The sequence below is a fragment of the Nannospalax galili genome, unplaced genomic scaffold (assembly GCF_000622305.1).
Source record: "Nannospalax galili isolate Female #2095 unplaced genomic scaffold, S.galili_v1.0 scaffold146, whole genome shotgun sequence".
NCBI lineage: Eukaryota > Metazoa > Chordata > Mammalia > Rodentia > Spalacidae > Nannospalax > Nannospalax galili.
Window position 1 is genome coordinate 2,031,782 of NW_008357929.1, and position 9,110 is coordinate 2,040,891.

The window sequence follows — 9,110 nt, forward strand, 5'->3', positions numbered from 1 at the left end:
ATGATAACATTTCTGCTCCAACTATTCTTTAGAGCCAGCAAAAGAAATAAAACCTCCCCTATTTGACTTAAGGGGAGGAGCTAATCCCTAATCAATGTTTCAGGATCACTGCAATCAAAGATTTGGATCTTCCTTAACTGGTGAATAGTTACAGTTCTCAACAAAATTAAATCCTCCTCCCCTGCTCTTTGCAAAAGACCTCTAACAGCCTCCTCCATCTGCCTCAAACTGCTTTTCCCAGCTGCAGGGGATTGGACAGGTTATGAGATTTTCCTAGCAATAAACTTTCTGAACAAATAGAAGCATACCTAATGGTTTTCCATTGTGGTGTTAGGGAATCTTTTGAAGCTTTAATTTTTTAGTCCTTTCCCATCAGGTTTTAATTGGCAAAATTTTATAAGCAAAATTAACCAGAAGAATCAGATTTTCATTTACAAAGTTTCCAATTAGAAAGTCTTAAGCAACCCAGATCTTGCTGTCTTTCACCCTTATGCGATCTGGGTACAGGTAATTCCTGAAGGAACAAGGGAGGCCTTGAACAGTCAGAATAAGGTCTGAAACATCAACAAACATGATCAAGCTGATCATCTGGAGTAGCTCTCAATGATGTGTTAGCTATCCATCACTGTGACAAAATGCCTGAGGTAAACAACCTAAAAGGAAAAAAGGTTGATTTTAGCTGTGCTTTCAGAAGTTGCAGCCCATAGTCACTTTGGGCCAGTAGTTGCATGGACCATGTAAGTGATATTTTCTGGGGAGGCTTCTTCACCCCATGGCTGCTGGGAAGCAAAGAAAGAGACAGAGGAGGGAGTAAAGGTCCCAATGGCCTAACTTCCTCTCATTGAGTTCCAAATCTTAAAGGGTCCGTCACCTCCCCATGGCTTCACAGGGGGGTAAGGACCAAGCCTTTAACCCATGGGCCTTTGGGTTAAATTACAGAAGCTGATAGATTTTGTGTGAGTTCCAAATTCCAGTTGTGGCTCACTCTATGGTGATTCAGGTAAGAAACTCCAGTTCTACAAATCACCAAAGAAAACCTTTGCTGCCAATAGTAGACTAACTAGTCGGCCTTCAGGGAGAAGAGCACAGTTAGAAGCTACCTTGAAGAGCTTGTCGTGGTCAAGAATTCCACAATGTCAAATGGCTCCAGGCCTCCTAGTCCCCCACTTCCTCATTTTTTTTTCTACAGTATCTGGAGGCCCAAGACATTCGTGTTCACAGTAGGTACTTAATGCATGTTTTCTAAATGCATTAATTATTGAAAAGATCCACTCATCAGACTGGTACAGTCAATAAGCCTCACGAGAGAGCAAAGATTGGCAACTATAGATGATTCCAGAGCCATCTTCACCCTCAGGTCACTACTGTGGAATTCTGTAGTAATTTTCAAATATTCATGTGCCCAGGCCATTTACAAGTAATTTGGTTTCTTAAGCCCAATCTCAATCATTAGTTGGACAAGGACCAGGCATAGGAAACTTTGTATACAAAAATCCCTCAGTGGATCTCAACACCCTGAAAAATATGACCCCAATGTCTGTTCCAAAAGCAGTTTTAGCCCAGGACAAAAGGACTATGGGAAGAGGGGTAAGAAGCGCTCTGTGTGTATGTGTGTGTGCTACGTGCTGGTGAGTATGTGGGTTCATGCACCTATATAGGCATGCATGCAGAGATCAGAGCAGTATATGGGGTATCTTTCTCTAACATTCCTCACCTTAATGCCTTGAGACAGTGTCTCTCACTGAACAGGAAGCTCACCATTTTGACTAGTCTGGCAGGTCAATGAGCTGTTAGGGTTGGGCTGTCACCCCTCAAGGCTGGTCTTACAGACATTGCCAGCTTTTTTTATACATGAGCACTGGTGATTTAAACTCAGGTTTTCATATTTATAGAGCAAGTACTCTTATACTTTTATACTCTTATACTTATCATCCCAGCCCCACCAAAGTTTCCCTTTTTTGACAGTATTGGGAATTGAACCTGAAGCCTCATGCATATGAGGCAAGTGCTCTACCACTAAGCTGCATCCCCAGCCCTTGCTTACTGCAATATTCTCCCATAAACTTTAAGTCACCTCTAGATTGCCTCTATGTAACACAGTGCAAATACCGTGTAACTCGTTGTACTGTCCTGTTTAAGGAATGATAAGAAGAAACACAGGTCTATAGCTATTCAGTAGAGGCACAAGCATCCTCCATCAGACTACACAGTAAATGAAAGAAGGCTGGGGGTGAACGACATTCCAACACAGGTGAGAGGCAGGATCTGAGGAAAGGCAGAAGGCTAGTGCAGGCATGTTTACACACCACTTACATATATTCAGTGTCGTTCTCAGCATACAGAAAATTCATGTTTTACTTCTGAAACTTTCTGGAATAAAAAAATTTATTATTTTTAGTTTGTGTGTATGAGTGTTTTGTCTGCATGTATGTAAATACACCAGTGTTATGCAATGGCCATCAGAAGATGGCATTAGAGTTCCTGGAACTGGAGTTACAGATGGTTGTTAGCCGTCATGTGGGTGCTAGGAACATAATCTCAGTCATCCCCAGGAGTAGCTAGTGCTCTTAACTGCTGAGTCATCTCTCCAATCCCTCTGGAATCTTTGTAAAAAAAACATTTTCAGTCAGTGGCTGGTATATCTAGACATGGAACTTACAGAGGCAAAGAGAAGATTATAACCTAAAGCAAGATAAAACAAAGATGCTGTGTCCTGCATGCTTACAGTGTTGGGGGTGGTGGTCAATAGGACCTGCAGTTTGTCACAGAATTCAAACTTTAAAATACAGGGACAGCAGCAAAAACTACCTCTGCCTGCCATTGATTACCGACAACGAAGCAGACCTCAGTATAGTTCCAGTAAAGACTTAATGACTGGACAGAAGACAGAATAGAAAAGAAAAAAGAAGACAGAGAAAAGTAAACAAAGTCACGGAGAGCTCCAAGTCTAGGGTGCCAATCAGATTCCCACACCAACTGTGCACATTCAAAGCCGACACTCTACACCAGCTCCTTCAAGGCCTCCCAGCCAGTGTGTCTGGCACCTGCTTGCTATGTTGGAGTAGGTGGCATTAGAGAGACTTCTGTCATGCAGAATTTGCTATGGCATAATCAGAGTCGCTGCGCTTCATTTCTGGTGGCTTTTTCCCTCCAGCTCCCTCAGGTCCACTGTGGACTTCCCTTTCCTCTTCCCCTTCCTTATAACCCCAAGTGCTGCAGTGCTGAATGAGACACAGCTCCCACTTTTCTTTCATAGAGGATTATCCTCCATCTCTAGAAAGGCAACTGAAAAGTTCGTGATGTTGCAGACTTTGCTCTTGTGATTTTTCCTTCATCTCTAGCAAGCTCCTGACAGACACCCATGAGCTTGGCTCTATGCGTCTGTGCACACCAGTCTTTGCTCCAGGGTTTATTACACCCAGGAGAGTCAGTTTTACTGCTGCTTTGACCTTAGTCTCAGCCTCATCCCAAACAGTTGTCCCTCCCTGTAAACACCCATGTTGTCAGTGTCCCAGGCCCATCAACAGGGCTTCTGCTATGAATCTCACAAACTTGGCACTCTTAGGCTTTGGATCTCTGAGACTCAGAAACATCAGCACAGAGCTTTGTCAATTTAAGGAAATTATGATTGTACATTTTTTAAGTTTATATATATATTATTTATTATTTTTATTTAAATATTTTTAATTACTACATGATTAGAAGAAGCATTTCATTACAGGGCTGTTGAGTTTCTAGGTTCACAGTTGAATTAATACAGTTATACAATATTGAACTCAGTATAAGCCCTGTAAAGCATAAAATTGAATGAGTTTTTAACCTTTAAAAGAGACTCAACCAAATTTGGAATGGTGCTGCTGAATTCTCAAGTTTGTCTCTTTGCTTCTCAGCCACTTGAACAGCTAACTTAGTTGACTGACTCTGAGGGTCACCTCTTTTTTTGTTGTTTCTATTTTTTATTTATTTAAGTATAAATAAATAAATTAATATGTATGAGTGTTTTGACTGCATGTACCCATGTCTTGCAAGGCCAACAGAAGCCAGAAAAGGGCACTGGATCCCCTGGAACTAGAGTTGCTAGTTGCCATGGTCCTCTGCAGGAGGAGACAGTGCTCTTAACCACTGAAACATTTTGCCAGTCCCCAAGGTCTCCTTTTTTTGTTGTTAGTTTTCTTCTTGGTGCAGATAGTGGTTGTTCTAGCATGGGTTTCTAGATTTTTATCTCATGTGTCTGTCTTCCTGCCCTAGCCCCAATGGTGAAATGTGGAACATCAATGAATTCTAAGGCTATGAAAGTTTCCATTGGGCACACAGCCTCCCTTCTAGAGCTGGACAGTTCCCATAGGGCTGTCCATCAGTGCTGACACGGACTTCATTCTTTGTTATTTCACCTGTCCTCCTTTCTTTATCCCCATAAATTTCCCTGTTAGATTTCTCAGGCCACCCCCAAATCCTCACCAACACCTGCCACATCATCTACAACCCTCACCTCCTCTGGAGAGGTCTCCTGAACCACTGGTCTCCTCCAGTCTTCCCTCTGTTATTTCCCTTTGCTATTCTGTTAATAAAAACTTAACAGTGAAACACTTTTACTATAAAACACATTCTTTACAAATAGTCAAAGAATGTAGATTAGAAGAAGGAAACAATCAACATTTCTTTTATGAATGCAAACGTTGACATGTGTGTTTCCAAACACAAGGTCTCCTCGTCTTTTCAGTGTGGCTGTGCCTTCACTGTGTTTTGTTTGCCTTCTGCTCTTTCTCTGGTCAGTCACTCTGGGGAACTAATGTTAAGTACCTACTAAGTGTCCTTGGGAGTTTTTATTTTTTTCTGTTTGTATACTCAGAATGTGGTAAGGAGCTGTCCAGGTGCTGTCTGTCCAGGGACTGTCCAGGGTCTGTCCTAGGCATATGGTAGGAAGTCAATGACTAAGCCACTTGGATGTAATAGACTCTCTTAACATAGACCATTTTGCTAGGCTTCCCAACTTCTTCCTCTGCATGCCTGAAATGGTATTTCAAATTCTTCCTCAACTTGAGAGTTTGCTTAGACAATCTGAGACTATTAATACATTGGCAATAAGGCTGAATAAGCATGCTATATCCCAAAATGTGACTGTGAACATCTACGTCAGGGAGTTTTGCAAGATCCTGTAATACTGAGAGATGCACAGAGGAATGCCACACAGTGATGGTCAAATTAGGAGTCCTTTATTAATAGCTGGTGGTCAGAGAGGGGCTAATGCCCAAAAGAACTCTTGACCCTGAGGAGAAGCAGGGCAGGATTTACAAAGCTTAAAACCACAATTACATCATGTCAGAGGCAAAACCAATAACCATCATTGCATCAGATCACCATAGTTACACAAGACCAGAGGCAGGTCAGTTAACAAAGGGGTTTTCAGTTAGCAAAAAGTTTCAATAAGAAAAAAAAACCAAGTCTCTTAGAATTGTAGAAACAATGGGCTCCATGGAGATGCAGATATGGCTGGGAGGGAGGATGTGCTATTTGGACATGCTACCTGGCTACTTGTAAGTTTCCCAGTATTGTAGAAACAATGTACTCCCTGAAACTATTTTCATGAGACATCCTGCCTAGCTGGCTACAGTGGGAATGGCTGGGCTAAAACACCGGGTAAAGCAAAAGTCAACTAGAGGGAAAGCGAGTTAGTTTTGTCATTTCAATCCAACTTTAAATTTCTTCTTCATTGGATGAATATGCTTGGATCCACTCCCACGTGTATTCCCCAGCCTTCTGCTGATACACAATAGCAAGGGGGTGGGCGTCTTACTCTCTTAAACCGTAAACTATCCTCTCCCAGAGAAAGCCTTTCACCTAAACATCTGGCCTGTGCAAGGTGTATGGGTCCATGGGTCTAACATAGTGTTGATATGCCTAGGGAGACCAGTTGTTCCAGTTTGTTGGCAACTGAGGGAGGGAGCTCCTCTAGTATGAGATTTTTAGTGCTAAAACCAGGAGAATCCTGGGTGAACCGAAACAAGTTGATCACCCTGTATGTGGTCATAAGTGAATGGGCATCATCTTATGAGGTGCCAGAACATGTGGGGTGACTGAAAGACTTTCATGCAGCTGAAAGCTAGTTCCTAGGAGTGGGAGAGGTTGGCCGTCCCTGCAGTAGAGGGAAAGAAGGATGGCCTCATTCATAGTTTTACCCATGTCTTTCACCTTAGGTCCCAGGGTTCCAGTATCTCTTTCAGGTGCTCTTGCCACAGCCCAAGAGGTTGAGTAAGTGGAGCAGTTCCCTGGAGCTGTACCTCTGTCACTATTGCTCCCACAACCTGGATGTAGCCTCAGCCATGTCTCTTGGGGCCATGGTGGAGGCAACTCATCCTTCAGTACTCCTTTGAGGATGTCAAGATTTCCTATGTGTCCTCCACTGAGTGCCCAGGACATTTTCTTTCTCTTTTTCTATGCACAGTCTCCCTAATATGTATTATTTCTATTTATCCACAAGAGTCCGTGTCAGAGACTCATGGACTCCCATTACCACTATCCCCACTGCATTTCATCTGATTCCTCACCATGATCTATTTTCACTCCTTGAATACATGACCAACATGGTCCCAGACTCTCATTTTGAGGGCCTCTTTCCTGGAGCCATATATGGAATTGATTCAGATCCAAGTCCTAAGAGAAGAGGGACAACACAGTCAAAATATGATGATTCAATTCTGATGACAGACTGGTTACAAATGGGAGTGGAAGGCTTCATAAGGATCCTTGAGCAAGGAAAGCCTGAGCAAGTACCATCTCTGTGGTCAAAGGGACCAAAACCAGCCTGGAATTAGAAGGGGGAAAGAATTGAATCATCAGGTATCTAAGGAGAATCAAGGAATTTTCATGAGGGGACACAATCAGGCCAAGCTGGTCACATTGGAAGGACACCTTCTCCATCTTGATGTCTCTGCCCCTGTCTCACAGTGGCTGCAATGAGAGACTAGGATTAAATAGAGCCTTATTGAAATAGCTTCTTCAGGTCAGCCATCCAACGACCATCCGGAAAAGGGGGCAGGATAAATCTGAAGGAGAACATGAAAGGCATCCCATAGCATGTTTCTCATGAACTGCCTTGTGTGTGTGTGTGTGTGTGTGTGTGTGTGTGTGTGTGTGTGTAGTAGGACTCTGTCTTCAGTTTAACATACCATTGCTATCTTGAGTCAGGGCAATCAAGGTGAGATGTTTATGACATCAGGCCTATTCATAGTCCCTTGTGGAAGCAGGAGGAGGATTCATCACCCTCACCAAGATTCCAACCATCACTACCTCCCTACCCCATAGTTGCAGGTAATCCTGCCCCAGTTGCATGTGGTTCTGAGGGGTGCTAGAGTGTATAAGAGGTACAAGATTTGCTACTATGATGCAGCTTTCCTGAGCTGTTATCCAGGCACGGGTGAGGCTTTTCAGGGATAAAATTACTCAGTGATCACCTGTAAGGACCCCGCCCCCCAACTTCTAAAGCAATCTAATATGCCAGTGAACTCCTTGGCTTCAAGCAGTACTTGTACAGGATCAGTTTTTTCTACTTATCTATTTGTTTTGTTGGTGTCTTATCTGATAGGAATTAGCATTGTATTCAATTCCCCAGGAAAATTCATGACAGAGGAGAGAGAGAGAGAGAGAGAGAGAGAGAAAGAGAGAGAGAGAATATCATTCTAATGATCTCTAGACTTTTAAAGTGGTCGACTGTTTTTTTTATTCAATAAAATTTATTTTTCTTGCCTTTGTCATAATAAAGTCACCAATTATGCAATTATAATCGAGATTTTTTTGTAATCTGTGTTCTGTTGACAGCCAAATTAGGTTTTCTTGAATCATAGTTTTTGGGTTTTTTAATTTTTTTTATTTTTTAGAAGAAGCATTTCATTACAGCTTTAACATAGTCAATAACAGTTTCCAGAATAAAGATATATCTCTTTCAAAGTGGTTATAAAATTTTTAGGTTTGCTGCTGAATTAATACAGTTATACAATATTGAACTCAGTATAAGCCCTGGAAGACATAAAATTGAATGAGTTTTTAACCTTTAAAAAAGATATCCATTTCATTTCAGAATATATTGTTCCTCATATTTTGCTACTAACACTGACTAATCAGTTGCACTCGGATCCTTGGCACCTTTGTATGTCTATAAAGTCATCGGGTAGATTTCAGTGGTAATGTTTATCACCTCTACTAATTAACATGACATAAATTTTTATGCTTCTTCCTCAAATATAATTCATTTTTTAAATTTGTTGATTTGTGTGTGTGTATATATCACACAGAACATCCCAAACCATCTTATTCAACTATACACCCACTTCCCAGATGGCACCCTCCCATACCGCCCCCCACTAGAGCCCTTGTACTCTGTTATCCCTGCTACTGTCTGCTGTGTTGTTGGCACCCCAGTCGTTCCCCACTACCTGCCCTTCTGGTTAATCTAGTCAGCCTATCTAGAGGTCGCTGCATTAGGAGGGTCAGCTGTTCCTCATCTAGAAGCAATTGGTTGTCAATATTTCTTTAGATAAGATTGGGGTCTGCTGTTCATTTGCCCAGTTCTATGCTGGGTTACTATCTGGGAATCCCTTGGGCCACCCTGGCCAAGAACTCAAAAAAAGGTGTCTCCTATCTGGCATTGTTACTTGTTATGTAGCCTTTAGCTATACAAATGGACTCTTAAAAAGTTATATTGGCCCCTTTAATCTTTGGTTGTACTTTCCTTTTGGGCGTTTAAGGCCATACAGCTGGCCCAGATAAACCAATTATTTTTATTCCTAAGGCCGTTTGAGGCTCTGTTCCAGGAATACTTTTTTTTCTTTCTTAATTTCTCTTTTGACTCATTCATCATTCAGGAGTTTGTTGTTTAATCTCCATGTGTTCATGTGGTGACTAGGGCTTCTTCCAGTGTTGATTTTAAGTTTTATTGCATTGCGGTCTGATAGAATGCATGGAATTATTTCTTTTTTTGTTTGATTGTTTTTGTATTTGTTGAGGAGCTTTTTTGCCCCAGTATGTGGTCAATTTTTGAGAAAGTTACATGGGGTGCTGAAGAGAAAGTGTGTTTTTTTATTGCTTGGGTGGAATATTTGGGAAATGTTAAGTTT